General features: G+C 40.9%; 1 long non-coding RNA gene across 2 annotated transcripts in view; it reads right to left on the bottom strand.

The window, feature by feature from the left end:
* Positions 1–15,962, bottom strand: part of LOC142827201 (uncharacterized) — a 144,807-nt gene that overhangs the window by 123,429 nt on the left and 5,416 nt on the right. The gene's annotated exons all lie outside the window — the stretch shown is intronic.

The raw sequence follows: 15,962 nt of genomic DNA, 5'->3' as shown, positions 1-15,962 counted from the left end.
TTTTAGTTGTGTGGTATGTATGAATGTAGAAATAAAATTCAATACAACTTCTTGAGTTAAGAAGAAAAAAAGAGGAGGGGGCAGAGGGAGCTAGATGCTTTGATATTAACTGCCAGTAACACTCTCATGTAACTCCTCACTTTAACATAATTCTTGGACCCTCAAAAAACATCAAATAAATCATTTTAGCTGATTATGTATTTTGACCAAATTCCAGTGTGTTACATATAGTTTTACAAATGATACTGTCTGAAATCAGTCATCTTTCTGGAATAGTATGTCCATTCTTTGGCTTGCAACTACTTTAAAGTTATAACACCAGCACGGCATGATACCTAGTAATTTATCTCCGTGTAATGGAAAGCTGGCATGCAGAGAGAGCTGGTATCTTTTTTCAAATGAAATATTTACCTATGGTCCATCCTAGGGAGATAAGTTGTGAATTATGCTGTGCTGATTTGGTAGCCGATGGCTCAATGACTTTTAGGATTAGAGTCTTGCTGGCAGACGTTTGTAGCAAAAACTGACAAAGCACATTTTAAAGAGTTTTTAAATTCTTATGTTAAGGTTGTGCATAAGGCAAGGAACACGTTCTTTTTCTCTACCATATGGTCCACAGTTCTGACTTGTTTCAAGAAATGGGCAGCACGGCTTTTCTAAGCTACCATCACTCGAAACTAACTCAAATCTCTTCTGTTGGGCTAGATTAGGGAGTATCAAGAACCCTGAGTTTCAAGCAATGCATTGTCCTCTTATCCCAAGAGCAGACTTGGTTCTTCCCTCTCTCTAGTGGTAAAATGAGTTACGCCATCTGGCTAGTACATTAAGGATTTGGGGAGGCAGTGCCAAAGCTTCAGCCATTCCTAGTCCATCTGTGCAACCCTGCAAGGGATGTCTGTTTGGCCCATTGTGAGGGTGTTTTTTTATCTCTTTGTGGTGGAAAAAAGATTGTGTGGATTTTGACTGATATGTCTGCATTGGATTCAGAGAAGTATCTAAACGGGAAAATTAAGTTTCTTTGCTTGAAGTTAGACCAATGAAGCCATCTGTAGAGATGAAGGAGCCTTTTGCTCTGCAGCATCTCTTGTTTAAATATAATTTCAGTTAGCAAACTTCCTTGAAACGAAATCAAGATTGAGAACTGTACTGGCAACCTTTTAGGGGAGGCAAACAAGCAAGCAAACAAAAATAATTTACAAAACAGTAGAAAAGCTCCATGTGTAACTTACTCTCCTCTGTGCCTGATAGAAAGTGACAACACTTCAAGCAGTTGCAAATCTTTGGCAAAAAGTAAAACTTCAAAACAACTAATTTTTTTTGCATTTTCGAAACAAATCATTTTGATTTTTCTATTTGAAACAAATTTTCATTCTGAAGTGTATTTCAAAATCTTGATTTAAAAATAACTTTAAAGATCACAGGTATAAAACAAAAGAGTTTTTGCTTTGGGTTGAATAAAATGCGTTTCTTTGACCACAAAAAAATTATTTTTTGAATGTCCAAGTGAACTGCAGCATTCAGTCTTTCATTTCAAGGGGTAGGAGTTTTTACACCTTTTTATCACAGAAGGTGTTCTCTTCAGCATATGGTGTTGACCAAAAAGGTTGTGATTACACATGCTGCCATGTAAAAAGATGAAGCAAGTGCAGCACTGAACAAATTACTTTAGAACAATTATCACATGTTTCAACTGAGGAAAATAAAGAATGAGTGTAACTTTTTGAACTGAATAGAAACGGTCACAGTTAAATCAGAGATTAACACAATTAACTTCTAGAAAACCACAAGTAAATCTAAAATTGCACTAACTAAAGAAAATGTAACATCAGACAGTGGAGAGAAATAAGTAAGAGTTGGGAGTGTGGCATGTGTTGATCATAAGAGGCTGAAGGACCAGAATGCCCTCAGAAAATATAAGAGTGATGTTGACAAAGTATATTTACTGACCTCTTTATACTTGGCAAGCAAGGACAATTTAGTAGTGGTTGACTCATATATTTTGGCTGCTTTTAGATGCATATTGGACAAGAGACCTTAAATGAAATAATGATTTGCTGTAAGGAATACTTCACAAATCATGAAATTTGTCAGGCATGGAGGGAAGATAGCACTGGGCAGAAGGTTTGAATGGGTCAGTCACACACACAATCTTGTACATCTCTCTCACATAGGAGTGTGTGTGAGACTGATCCACCCCAAACTTCTTCTCAGTACTTTCATTCCTCCATGTATGACTGGACCCCCAGGATGCACCCACCTCTCCTGGTAAGTGGTGCCATGTCATCCCAAGCCAAAATGTGGTCACATTCGCTCTCCAGCACCAATTTCTGCCAGGGCTCACACTAAAAAGTGTCAAACAACGGCATTGTGGCACTCTGTGGCATGGAAGGGACAGTAGTTACTTCCAGCCACAGCGCAGAAGGAGGTGGGGGGAAAGGTTCTTTTGGCCAGTGTCTTTGCAAAGGTTATATCCCTTCCTCATCCACCCTGTGGCTGGAAGCAGCTGCCATACTTTCCTGCCCACACAACATCAAAGGATATATAACATCTCCAGGCTGCTGTTGATTACCTTCACCTGGGTCGTGGAGGGTGCTGAGTTCTAGCCCCAGCCTCCGTTCCACCCACCTTGGGAGCCATAGACCACCAACACAGGATATAAGGGATGTTCTGAAGGTAGGGAGGTGGGGTGGGTTCTGGTGTGGCTTAGGGATTCTAGCCTGGGCTCTCTCCACCCTATCTGGGAGCCATGAGCAGCCTATACAGGATAAGGGTGTAAAAGGCTGGGTCTGGGCACCACTGAGGGCATGCACTGAGGTTGAATTGCTCAAAACTAGGGCTACATATAGTCCTAGACTTGAGACCTGTCACAAACCAGTCACACAGAGAGCTTCAGCTGCCACTCCAGTCTCACAAGCAAAACCCCTCAATCACCTCTTGTCCCCTGGCTACAGTACAGGCAAAAGGGTTAATGCATAAAGATGTATTTTGCACCAGGGCCAGGGGACCTGATGGCAGGGTCTTCTGTGAACCTGTCCAGAGAGGTGGCTCAGCAGGGAAGCATGCCTAGGGAATGGAACACCCCTGTGCTACTTGGTCGCAGAACCTGGGGTGTGGAGTGGGTGATTGAAGAAGCTGCTGTCAATCCTGCAGAATTGGAGCCCAAACAAACTGGAAATCCTCTCATCCATGCCACTCCAGAGCTTAGCTGAAGGGTGGAGAAGCTTTCCCATGCCAGAATTGTGGAGGACTTTGGCCCATGCAGGGCTTAACTGCTTCTGGCCAGTGCCCTAGAATGGAGTGTCTTGGGCTTTCCTTAAGTACCAGTCCACCCAGAGGCAGGGAGGGAAGGAAGAAGCCTGCCAGCCAAGTAATTAATAAGAAAAGCCTTCCAATCAGGGGCTGCTTCCGCACACCGCATCAGGAATGGGACAAACCCTGCCAGAGAGGGAATATGGAGGGGCAGAGTGGTGACAGTGCAATGCAGGGAGAGGACAGAAAGAGGAGGAGCATGTAAAGAGCTGATGAGTGGGCAGCAGAGTGCTCACACTCACCAGCCACTGCAGCTCACAGTGTGCAGCTGTGCTTGCCAGAAATGGGATGGGGGATAGGACCCTTAGTCCAAGAACTGGCACATACTGATGGACCAGTGGGAGAGCGACCAGCTTCATGTGCTGCGAATTTGCCCCATCTCCAGCCTTGCAGCCACACTCACTGCTGATTGGGTAGTGAGCAGAGATCTAGTACTAGTACTAACTGGGGAAGAAATAGAATAAGCGAGTCAATTTGCATGTTTTTAAGAAAAAGTCTGGACACTAGCAGAAAGGCTTAAAAAATATGATTGGTGATGCTAGGCACCTTTAAAAAAATATGATTGGTGATGCTAGGCATGCACACTGCTAAGACAAGCAACACTCTGGGACTTCCAATATGCTGTAACAGTATCTACTCAGGATGTTAGTGCATGGGAAGCTGCTATGCTATGGAGTCAGGCCTTGGCTTGCCACCCAGTAACTTACAAAGTAGAAAGCCTTCAATTCTACATGACTTATCCAAGGGTGTTGTAGAACTGTATGTGAAACAACATTTCTGTGAACTACCTAGCTGTCTCCTTACGTCTAAGCAGACAATTTGTTCCCACTGTTGCACAGCACCCTTTGTCATTCCTACCTGAGACTTGCTTCAACTTGTCAAGTCTGTGGTAAACATTTTGTCACCATGCTCTGTACTGTTTCCTTGTCTCGAGTCTGAGATTCATCAGGACAGAAGGTAGAAATTAAATAAGAAAATTAAAGCTGGCCACTACTACCTACTCAATGTAACACAACAATACAGGCAGTCCCCGGGTTACGTACAAGATAGGGACTGTAGGTTTGTTCTTAAGTTGAATCTGTATGTAAGTCGGAACTGGTACATATTGTAGGGGAAACTCTAGCCAAACATTTCTCCAGAGCTCAGTTTTATTCTCCCACACCTCACTTCCCTCAGTCCTTTATTCTCAAGCTGAGGTATCTGCTGAGAAAAGCCACTCTGCGTCTCCCTGGTCTCCTGGGGGCGGAGCGCTAGCTTCGCGTCTCCCTGGTCTGCTGGGGAGTAGCAGCTAGTGCGGGGTTGCCTCACCCCGTTTGTAAGTAGGGATCCGATGTAAGTTGGATCCATGTAACCCGGGGACTGCCTGTACCATAAAAGCAGCAAACTGACCAGCAAGACAAGGCATTATGATGAAATGTAAGGCCAAATGACCCTCTCTCTTACCAGTTGCTTCAGTAGTGTGACCGGTAAAACCAGTTAGACCACTGGACAGGGAACCCCTGGAACTCATTCCAGAGCATGTTGTGAAGGCCAAAAGTATATTTGCCTTAACAAAAAACACTAAATAAGTTCAATGGAGGATCAATCCATTAATGGCTGTTAGCCAAGCTGGTCAGGGACACAGCTCCATCCTTTACGTGTATCTAACCTCTTACTGCTAGAAACTGGGTCTGAATGACAGGGAACGGGTCACTTGATAACTGCTCATGTCTGTTCATTCCCTCTGAAGTATCTCAAACTGGACATTGTGAAAAGAAATGATACTGGGATGGATGAACCATTGGTCATACCCAGTATGGTCATTCTTATGTTCTTACTCTGGATAACTGACTCAGAAATCTTGGTCTCCATTCTTGGCTCAGTATTGTGACCATGAGTCACTTCACTGACTGGGTGCTGTGGTTAAAGCACTGGATTGGGACTCAGGAGATCTGGATCCATGTAGCCATTTTTGCCAGATTTCCTGTAAGTGATCTTAGGTAAGCCACTTTGTCTTTATATGCTTCAGTTCTCCTTCAAAGTGGGGATATTAATAATTCTTTCTCCTATGCTTTGTATTATCCATTTTGAGTGTAAGCTTTTGGGGCAGGTACCTGCTCTTATATGTGTAGCTACAGTGCTTAGCCCATTGGTATCCTGAAAAGTAGCTACAATCTCTAAGTGCTACTGTAGTACTACTATAGGTAATCATATTAACAAATCACAACTTACAAAGAGAAAATAGAGTAGAATATTCTAGACAGACAGGAAATGTAATCTTCACTGTGTCTCCCTGGTACCAGAAAGATGGGCTTACATATAGGATGTCTGGGAGAGCATTCTGGATGGATATTTGGGGCATCATGAGGTGCATAATCCATGAAAGTATGCAATCCCATTGACTGTCAAACTGGCTTTTTTTTCCTAGTGAGAGAGAGCCAGAAGATAAGGCACTAACTCAAGACACCTGGGTTCATTCCCTGGTCCACTACAGGTTTCCTTTGTGATGAGAAAAAATATAAAAAAATAATACAATATGACACAGACAAATAAAACCCATAGAAATCATACAGAGGAACTATAAATGTGGAAAGATTTGAAAAGTCAGCACATAAAGGAAAAGAGAGAAAATTTTAGAAAGTAAAAGAAACATTGGAAAAAGGAATATTCTATTACATCATGCAAATCTGCTCCAGCAAAATGTAAAGTAGAAGAAATGCGGCAATGAAATCACCTTGAAGATATAAAGTAAATTGTATACAAGTACAATAAATACATAAATGATAGCTTGCTTAAATAAGCTGCCAAAACCATAACCCAGCTCTGTTCACCTTTATCCTATCATATATTTATACTTTGTGCCTTTTAACTAACCTTTCTTTTCTGCCTCACAGAATTGAATGCATCTTAATGGAAAATATGTTAAATTTAAATAAAGTGCAGTAAAACTAGTGGCTTTCTTAAAATAAAGTATTTGACCTGATGTCAAAGAGGTTTCGTTTCTGAAACTGTGCCCAACCCATGGCAATAGCAGACCCCTGTGTAAGGTGCTCTCTTGAAATATTTATTACCATTCTGAAAAGTATTATCTTGAAGGCAGTGAAGAAGACTCTACCCTCAAAGTCTGAGAGCAATGCAGTTCCCACCCCAATGCTGTCTCTTGCACCAGTAACTCCAGAAATAGGATTTCCTGGATCTTAGTTCAGATTATCAGGAATGAAAGGCTCCAATCTCTTCTTCTTTTTGTTTGAATGTTCTAGAGTAAGTATTTCTCTATAGAACAGGGGCAGGCAAATTATGGCCCGTGGTCTGCATGCAGTCCAGCATTGTCCTGACGCTCAGTGGATGCCTCAGGAAGATTCCCTGTTGTTCACCCTTGTATGCTGCTCAGAAGGCCTGGATGTGGGAGCCATGTGCTTTCTGTGTGCCTTTGGGGGTGAGGGGCTCCATGCACTGCCTCTGCCATTAGCTAATACCTGACCAATGGGAGCTATGAGATTGTGCTGAGAGTGGGGACAGTTTGTGAAGCCCCTCTTCGCGAGTGTGCGGTGTGCAGAGACCACATGCAGCATGCATGTAGAGCACACCAGACAGGGAGTCGGGGGGTGGGAGGGAAAGGAGGACTTCATACGCTGCTCCCATCCTCCACACCATTTCACAGATCCCGTTGCCTGGAAACTAGCCAATCAGAGCTGCTTGGGGCATACTTGTAGTGCAGGAAGCACAAGGAAACCCCACTCACACACACAAGTTCAAAGTGTGCAGAGAGCACATGGCCCTTGCAGCCAGGCGCTTTGTGCAAAGTGTGGGGGCATAGCAGGCAGGAAGCCTTCCTGAGGGTCCCGCTGAGCTACTGGATGGGATGCACCTAATCTAAGCTCTTCCGAGCCAGAGCCTGCACCTGCACTCCACATGTTCATGCACCACAACCTTTTAACCCTTTGCCCCCCTCTCCCACCTTCACTCCAGGTCACAACCCAAACCCTTTGCACCCCAGAGCCTTTATCCATACACCTTTCCAGACCCTGCACCCTAATCCCCTGCCAGAGGTCACAGCCCAAATCCCTGCACCTCTTCCTGTACCTCTGCGCCAGGTCACATCCTGCTGCATCCCCTCCCATGACCCTCCTCCAGGTCAGAATCCTCTCCTGAAACCATACCCCATCCTGGGACCCTCCATCCCTTCTCAGACTCCAATACTCTATTCCAGGATACAGCCTCCTCCCAGACTTTGCATCCCCTCCTACATCATTCCTCCATTTCAGAATGCTCTCTTGCACCCATACCTCCACCCAAACCTTGCATCCCAATCCTCTGCCCCAAGTCACACACCCCTTCCTCACTCAAACTCTCTCCCAGACCGCACACACCTTCCAGCACTCCAGTTCCCTACCTTGAGTTCCCTTGTACCCCCAACTTCCATCAAAGACTCTTCACCATCTCCATTAATATGTTGGAAAAGTGTGGCCTTTGACCACTTACCAAATTCTTGAAGTGGCCCCCCCATCTAAAGCTATTGCCCACCCTGTAGAGGCTGCCCATTGATATCACACCCCGGCACCTCAACTTTCTAGAGGTGATGCAGTTTCTGATCTACTGCCCCATTTTAAAAGATTAAGTTAATTAATTTCCAGCTCTTTCCGAGGTGCAGGGTGGCAGGGCTAATCAGCCTGCCACAACATTCCAGATCTGTGATTCCAGAAGACTGATGTCCTTAAAAATACAGAATATGAATACCCTTTGCCTGCCTTACATCTCCTTTAGATATACATCTGAATCTGGCCCATTATGACTTAAGTTGAAAAAATATGTAGGGATTCATCTCATCTCATTGTCAAGTTTGTTATTTAATAATTTTTAAATAAGCTCCCATTCAATATCCCACATGGCCCCCTTCTATATCATTGTTGGGGCCAGCACCCCCACCTATGGGTGCAGCCACGATCCGGCTGCTTCCCTCAAATTCCAGTAACGTGACACCCTGCCCTCAGTAGAGTAGCTAATTTTAGCTTAATCCACCATTCCTATATAGCCACCCAGTATTTGTCATGAAACAAAAGAAAGTTTATTTAAGAAAGAATATTCCATTAGAAAAAGAGGAAGGGATGGAAAAATGGCTATATTACAAAATAAAATTATAAAGCATGAACCTGGATCTACATTTATAAATAGTTAATTTTCATATGTAATTAAATAAATTTTCCCTAAAATTCCAGTCTGTTACAAAGTATATTGGTTTCACAGGAACCAGGATTCATTTTTTCCCCTTGTGAACCTGATCCCAAGATATCTCCTCAGTGAACAGATTCCAGAGTGTTTAGTGTTATACCGAGACAGTTTATTATCTTTATTCAGAGGCATGGTGAATTGCTGTCCATTGTAATGTTCCCTTTTTAAAATTTCTGAAGCTACGGCTACACTGCTGGGTTTTTTTGGAAGAAGAAAATGCAAATCACACTGGGTTTCATGGCTTACACCCCAGGTAGCCATCTATGACACCCAATAGGCCCCATGGGTTTAGCATCTACTTTTTTTCTCCCTCTTCCTTCTTATTCTGAGGGTCCCCATTTTTTTTTCTCCACTCAAGTTCATCTCATCTTCAGAAGTGGATTTTGCATATGAAAGCTCATGATACTATATATATATTTTATATATTTGTAAGTCTCTAAGGGTATATCTACACTGGATGCTTATTTCAAAATAAGCTATTCTGGAATAGTTATTCCAAAATAGCTCATTTTGAACTAGCACATTTTCACTGCAGGGACCCTCAAAATTAGTCCAAGGCAGGCTTCCCTAACGTAGGCTTGCTATTTTGATTTAGAGCCCCAGGAGACACTGGGGAGGAATAACCTAGAATGGCGCTGGTGAGGGGCTACTTCAAAATAGCAGCAGTGGAGCATCTACACACGCTTTATTTTGAAATAGCTATTTCGGAATAGGCATTATTTCTCATAGAATGAGGTTTACAGATTTCAGAATAAGCTGTCCGTTATTTCAAAAATATTTCGAAATAATGGAATGGCTGTGTAGAGGCTCACATTGTTATTTTGAAATAATGCTAGTTACCTCAAAATAATGGTGCTGTGCAGATGCACCCCATGGTGCCACAAAACTACTCATTCTTCAGAACAACACATAATTTATTTAAAAATGCTTTAAAACAACAGACACATGCTCATGCTGTCTTACCTTTGTCTGGCATTCCCATCTTTGCTCCTGCCCTTAGGAAGACATGAGTTGGTCTTTGCTTCCCTTCCCACCACCCACCCCCAGTGACTTCTGAACCAATTTATAGACCCCCTGACTCTGTCAACTTCTAGCAACTGACAACTTCCCCTCTCCCTTCCTGCAGGGTAGATATTTAATAGACCTTTTTATCTTTCTATTCTCAGTCTTTGCAAATCAACAGTGTTATTGAGATTGGAGCTGAGGTGTCACCTTTTTACTACTATAAACATGTTTATTGGGTTTGAGAGCTTGGTGGGATGCTCCTTACTTAAGCCACTCTTTTACACTGTCTCTGCTTGGTTTTGTTAAAACATCTCTTTTGCTTTAGCTTCATAGCAAGGAAGCCATCATAAACAAATAGATAGAAACATGCACAAAATTAATAAAAGGACACTGATATTTCCCACTTCTGCATATTAGCGCTAAGCATTACTGAATGATGGGATAGTCTAGCCACAGCACAGTTTCAGCTGGCCTAGTATTTATGTATTACTAAATCCATGAGGCAACAATCAAAAGATCAGGATATCTAACATAATAGCATCCCACCATACAAAATGTGTGTCTACAGGACACCGACTTAGTAATTAAGTTGATTTATGTAAACTGGTTGCATTTCCCATATAATCTGCAGAAAGGAAAGTTTCATTACTATTAACATTTAAGAGGGTTCATGAGGTTTGAAGAGCTTTATGATATTTAAAATATCATTCATGTTATGACGAGGAAGTCATCGATTTCATTGTAAGGCATACGCTAAAATATATTAATTGTCTAAAATAATTAAAATATTGCCAGTTGAATATGGAATGCATCAGATATAAAAAGTATAGATTGCTCTAATCCTTTAAATAATTAGCCAATAGAATTATATATATAAAAACCTATAAACCTTTAGGAGTCCAAAGCACAGGAGATATTTATCAAACAATATAATCTCATACTTAAGCACCTAAGAACAATTTAAAAATAATGAGGAATATTGCAGCTGTTACAGAGATTAAAACCTAGAACTCTGTTGCTCAGGAAAGCGACAAGCTAGGAAAAGTGGAGGCATAATAAATGAGTGGATGCTCCGAAACAGTAATAAATTGCTGTTTAGTCAGTTATTTTGCTGGTAAAGAAGAAATCAGTGAATAACACTAGTCTGTGAAGTCTCTATTTTTTTTAGTTAAATTGGGAAACTTTTTACATTTTACTTTTTAAAAAAATGTTTCATGTACATTGATTGCTGATGAAAGGTGCAAAATGACAGTTCTAGGGTCTGACATCTCTCCATCCAACAAGTGTAGTACAGGCACTAGCAATGTCTTTCCATACATTGAGCCCTGGCGGAAGTCTGTGGAGTTATGGTAGTTTACATCATCAGAGATTCATCCTCCTGGGGAGTTTCTGTATGTTTTCATTCCCTGGTCTTTTCGGCAGTTGAGCACCAATGTGTATTTTAATGATATATGCTACAGGTATGTCTTCGCACTGCAAAGAAAATGCCCAGAGCACTGAGTCTGAGAGCCCACGTCAATTGACTTCAGTCTCTCACCCTCTGGAATGTAGAGCCTCAGCGCCAACCAAACCCAAACCTCTACAGTGCTGTTTTTAGCTCCAGATCCTGAGCCTTGCAAGCCCAGTCGGTTGACCCAAGCTCTGAGAATCAGTGAGACGGGTTTTTTTTTTTTTTTGCAATGTAGGCATAGATATTTCAGTGTTTGTTCTTGCATGGAAGTGACAATTAGTCCCTCAGGTAGGCTTTGAACTATTTTTACTGGAAATGTGCTTATTTTATTTTTTATTAAAAATAATTGTACCAGAGATCACAACATAGATTTCTCTTGATCCATTTAAATTAACAGATGTTTTAACTCCTCTCTAAGGGTGTGTCTAGACTACAGGGTTTTGTCGACAAAAGTGGACTTTTGTCGACAAAACTATATCTGCGTCCACACTGCCGCTGAGTTTTGTCTCAACAGCTTTGTCAACGGCGGTAAGCCTCATTCTACGAGAATAATGCCTTTTGTCGACAGAGTTCTGTCGACAGAAGGAGTTATTGCATCTACACCGTCCTTTGTTTCTACACTCTCATGTCAACAAAGCGGCTTGCTTTGTCGACAGAACTGGCTGTAGTCTAGACGCTCTTTGTCGACAGAAGCTTTGTCGACAGTATCTGTCGACAAAGCTTCTGTTGACAAAAGCCTTTAGTCTAGACGCACTCTAATAGTCTTTTGTGAGACTGTCCCTCAGTCTTACTATGTGTGTCAAATTTAGATGTCGTTTAATCCAATATTATAGAACATTGTCATTTTAGCTTTAAATGTCATTACTAAATGTTAATTTAATAAAAAAATCCTTATAGAATCTAACTCAGTTGGTTTTACAAGTGATCAGAACAACTTAAACATTGTGGCTACGTCTACACTGCAGGCTTCTTGCGCAAGAACTGTTTTGCGCAAGAGTTCTTGCGCAAAAGGTCTTGTGCAAGAGTGCGTCCACACTGCCGTGTGCTTTTGCGCAAGAGATGTGCTTTTGTGCAAGAGCATCCACGTTAATGTGGACGCTCTCTTGCGCAAGAAAGCTCTGATGGCCATTTTAGCCATAGGGGTTTCTTACGCAAAACATCATGTTGCTTGTCTACACTACCTTCTTATGGAAGAGCTCTTGCACAAGAGGGCTTATTCTTCATGGGGAAAGGAATAACTCTTCCAGAAGAAGCCCTGTTTTCCGACGTTGTACTGTAAATTTACTTGCACAAGAACACGTGTGCAATGTAGATACCCAGCAAGTTTTTGAGCAAGAACAACTGATCTTGCACAGAAAGCCTGCAGTGTAGACGTAGCCTGTCAGTATTTGTGTATGGGTGTGTGTGGGGACTTTGGCAAGAAAGCTTTAGGTACGGTCAGGGCTGTTGTAAAGTCCTCAGGTGACATTTTGGTCTCATTAAAGTGGCAAAACTCCCGTAGGCTTCATTAGAGCTAGGATTTCACCTCTCCTATTGAACATGACTTTCATCTGATGCGAAAAGAAAAAAAAGATGTTTATGTTGGATCAGCTGAATGAGAATTAGCTTCCTGTGATTTGCATTTGATTGCAACTACACATTCCTTCATGATCAGCCTTGTACCAGACAAGATTTAATTGCATGTAATTTGGCTTTAACTGTGCCAGATTGCCAGCAACAATTGGCAGTCTGCACACAAACACCCTCTGTCTCCTTGGAGAAGGGATAAAGCTTCAGTGCTCATGTGGTAATATCTGGACTAGTCAACTTGTTAATCTTAATCATCTCAGGAGTTGCAGCTGGACTGATTACTTATGCTTTAAACTGCTGATATGTGGAAAGCAAAGTCAAATCTATACAGTGACTGAGTAACTGGGTAAGCGACTGTGTCTCATCAGTAAATGTATTGCTGTGCCTTTGCAAGATGTGGGTCTTCCCCACTCTGCTTGATTTTTACTAGCAGGCTAGACTATCTTTGAACACTGAACTGTGAAGCAAAGTTGTCTTTGTCTAGCATTATGGAAATCTTCCCGTCTGAAAACAAGTATAGTGGTCCGCTGAAATGTACTTATTGCCAATCCTTGATTCTGATAATAGTTCTTACATGTAGTCTGAAATCAATAGGGTTATTCACATGAGTAAGGACTAGTACTGCATTTTCCAGTGTGAAAAGTCCTGATGCCATGCTTCACTATGGGTAAGGTGACATGTTGTGATGAATCATGGGCTTCATGGAATTTGACATGGAATGCTTAAGGCAAAAGAGATGTTTTAAAACTTCATTACTGTATACATTTGACACCTGAATGCTGTCCCTTGTATTTCACTTCAAAAGAAAATAGATTAGTATTTTGCTCCTATTATAACATAAATCAGCCAACCAAGAAGGATGATTTTTAAATGGATCTCTATATTCAATTTGAATGAGTCTCTGAGCTAAATGTCTAAGAACAGTTTTCAAAAAATTGTAAGACATATTTAGCAAGCTATTCTTCCGTAACATTAGGGACCAATACTGCTCTTCTTTACGCAGCAAAATGTGCCTTTGTAAACAATTTTCTGAGTAAGGAGTGCAAGGCTGTCACCTAAATACCTTACTGAAAAAGAGGTTTGTTTGGTTTTTAAAAAAACATGTTGGGATGGTAATTACTTTCTGATAATATGAATACGTTCATATTGAGCCCAGCCCCCTTACTCTACAGTGTCCTGAAGGTAATGGGAATTAGTATTATCACTACAAAATTGGCCAGGACTATCCTGAGGTGTTTGAGAAAACTTTTTAATAAAGAAAAAAGATACGATTTGGGAAATATCTGTTTACTTTGAACTCTTGGTTTCTCTACATCTTGGGGAGAATTCAGAAAACTGTGACACCTTGTGGGAGAAGGTGAGTCAGGCACTCAGAACTGACTTTTTAAGGCTGTCATGGAAATGCAGCAATTACCAATGAGAAGTAACGACTTACAAGAGAATAAAAACTAAGTAACAAAAATAGAAATATATGGCCATACTGGAGTGTAGAAAAAGATTGATAAATTTCGTGTTGTGAGCTGCTTCAGGATGGAATTTTGTGCTTGTAGAGAGCACCATTTAAATAAGTCACAAGCTGTTATGCTGCACTAAGTTAGTGACCATGAAGGATCATTAAAACAGACTTGTGCTTTTTCCACACTGCATGTATTCCCACCTGCCCGGGGGTTCTTTGCTACTTTTGCTCCTCAACTTGTCTTCAGCCTGCCACTTGTTTCACCTTTCCCACTACCCTCCATTCTCTATTACTTAGCTTCCTCTAGATCAGCCCTTCCCTAATGCTCAGCAACTGTCCCTGCCTGCTTGCTTCCCAGCTACTGCTATTTACTCAATTTCCCCCTCTTCTAGAATATAGAAATTGGGTAGTATCTCTTTAAATAGCTTGTGTGCCTTCTAGTAGTCACCACTCTCGTCTATATTTCAGAACAAAAACTAGAGCTCTGCCAGCAATGTATTTATGTAGTTAGGCCTTGCATGTTGTACATTGGTCATGCATATGATTATTTGAACAGCTGTGTATGTGTGGTTCTTTTGTATCAGTTTGGATCTGTAAAAAGCAGAGGGGCAATTTCTTCCATCCCCCCTTCAAAACCTGTCAAAATATAATTCAGGAGAGATGAGGTTAAGCAGCTCTTTTTTTCTTTTTCTTTTTCCTTTTTGTTTTTGTTTTTGTTTTACTAAAAGCATAGATTCTGTTCACGCTCTTAGATATTGTATACTTTCTCAGTGTTGATCAAATTACAGATAAGAATCTTCTCTAAGTTCTCCTGTCATTTCTACCTGGTTTGGTATGCTGTTTTCCTTGATAAAATATATTTATTTTTGCCTCTCTCTAATCCTTAAGCAACATAATTTTTGTTTGTTTTTCAATGGAAACTATAGGAGTTGGTTTGGAATAGGAAGCCTGATTTGTTGATAATTTGAGTCTGTTTTCTTTTTATTATGAAACCCTCTTGTGCTGTAGATAGCATTTTATGGTTGCAAAAATGTGTCATAATGCTGGGAAGGTAGGATTATTTAGCAATAATTTATTTGGATTAGTTTACTGATAAAATTCTGTAAATATAGCACTTTATTAACTAATTTAAAAGGCTGAGGAAAAAAGATCCTGAATTTTCAAGATAAAAAATAGGCCTGCAGTTCAGAGAGTTTACTGTTGATTTTAGGAGCTTACTATGTTTCTAATTTAGGAGCTTACTATGTTTCTAATTTTGCACATGTGTGTGCACCCATGCATATAGGAGTGTGTGTTTGTCACACATATGCATGCATAAAGACCTTCTAAAGCATCTGAAGTAGGTAATTTCAGCAAAATTTCTTGAAAATTAGTTTCAAAGTGTCCTGCTTGCAGTAGAGAATTAATAAGGAAGTTGTGGTATACAAAAAAAATCAAAATCAATGAGAAGGAAGGTAAGAATTAATTAATAAGGATCTTGTGTTAAATAAAAATGCCACAATGTATGAGAAGGAATGTAAGAATACAACAAATTTCGGAGAAGGAGTAAATATTAACAATAACCAATCAATTGTGATTTCTAGTGATAGGATGAAATTTCAAATTGATCATTCAGATAAACACCAAATAATCTACTAAAAGTTTTCTTCATTCCAAACACAAATTTAAGTACTAGTATATGGAAGGCAATATGCTCAGCTAGTGTAAGTTGGAATAACTGTGTTGACTACAGTTGGTTCCAGGAAACACCAGATGAGGAACAGACACTTCAAAGAGTGAGAGTAGTCCATTTGCAAAGAAGGAAAGGGAGAGAATAGCAATAGGAAAAATAAATGCAGCATCAAGGATGGACTGAGGAAGGTAACTGGACAATGAGTGGCAGATGGATAACATCACCTGGTGGACTGGCCAGTAGAAAAGGGGACTGCCTCATGCACATGAGGTTGAGGGAGAGGGAAGCCAGCA

The sequence above is a fragment of the Pelodiscus sinensis genome, chromosome 2, assembly GCF_049634645.1.
Source record: "Pelodiscus sinensis isolate JC-2024 chromosome 2, ASM4963464v1, whole genome shotgun sequence".
In the NCBI taxonomy this organism is placed as follows: domain Eukaryota; kingdom Metazoa; phylum Chordata; order Testudines; family Trionychidae; genus Pelodiscus; species Pelodiscus sinensis.
This window is presented reverse-complemented; position numbering and strand designations above follow the sequence as displayed.